Source organism: Chiloscyllium punctatum, unplaced genomic scaffold (genome assembly GCF_047496795.1).
Source record: "Chiloscyllium punctatum isolate Juve2018m unplaced genomic scaffold, sChiPun1.3 scaffold_382, whole genome shotgun sequence".
NCBI lineage: Eukaryota > Metazoa > Chordata > Chondrichthyes > Orectolobiformes > Hemiscylliidae > Chiloscyllium > Chiloscyllium punctatum.
This window is the reverse complement of record NW_027310116.1, coordinates 23,485-24,107: the sequence shown is the minus strand read 5'-3', so window position 1 is coordinate 24,107 and position 623 is coordinate 23,485. Positions and strand designations below refer to the sequence as shown.

At 64.5% G+C, this 623-nt stretch overlaps 1 non-coding gene across 1 annotated transcript; it reads left to right on the top strand.

Moving 5' to 3' along the window:
• Positions 1-247: 247 nt before the first annotated feature.
• Positions 248-401, top strand: LOC140472619 (5.8S ribosomal RNA). Its single transcript, XR_011957773.1, has one exon. It is a non-coding gene; the product is annotated as a 5.8S ribosomal RNA (ribosomal RNA).
• The last annotated feature ends 222 nt before the right edge of the window (positions 402-623 follow it).

The following is a 623-nucleotide window of genomic DNA, read 5'->3' as shown; positions in this document are numbered from 1 at the left end:
GGCGGTGATCCTGCCTCCGTCGCTGCGGTGCGTTGGGGCACGCATCGCCTCTTGGGCGCCCTGTCCTCCTCCCCCCAATAGACGTATGTTTCTGCGGGCCGCACCAGGATGGTGCTCCCCATCGCTTCACGCCACCCTGCTCCGCCCGCACGCCGGCGTGCAGGTGGCTGTAGCTCAAGGTGGGGAGCGTATGTGCGGTCCGGGTCGCTTTCCTCTGGCGAGGGAGAGACCTAAAACAAACTCAGACAACTCTTGACGGTGGATCACTCGGCTCGTGCGTCGATGACGAACGCAGCTAGCTGCGAGAATTAATGTGAATTGCAGGACACATTGATCATCGACACTTTGAACGCACTTTGCGGCCCCGGGTTCTTCCCGGGGCCACGCCTGTCTGAGGGTCGTTTGGCAATCAATCGCACTCGCCTTGGCTGGCGAGAGCGCGGCTGGGGTGTCGCAGAGGACCCGTCCTCTTTGTCCCCCTAAGTTCAGACTCCGGAGCCCTCCGGCGTCGGAGCGCTTGGCCTTTCCCCCCCACCCTGCACATTCCGTTCGTCAGGCTCGACGCCATCCCCCCGCCGGGGAGCGCGGCCTGGCGTCCGTCTGTGTCGTGGCAGTGGGGCCAG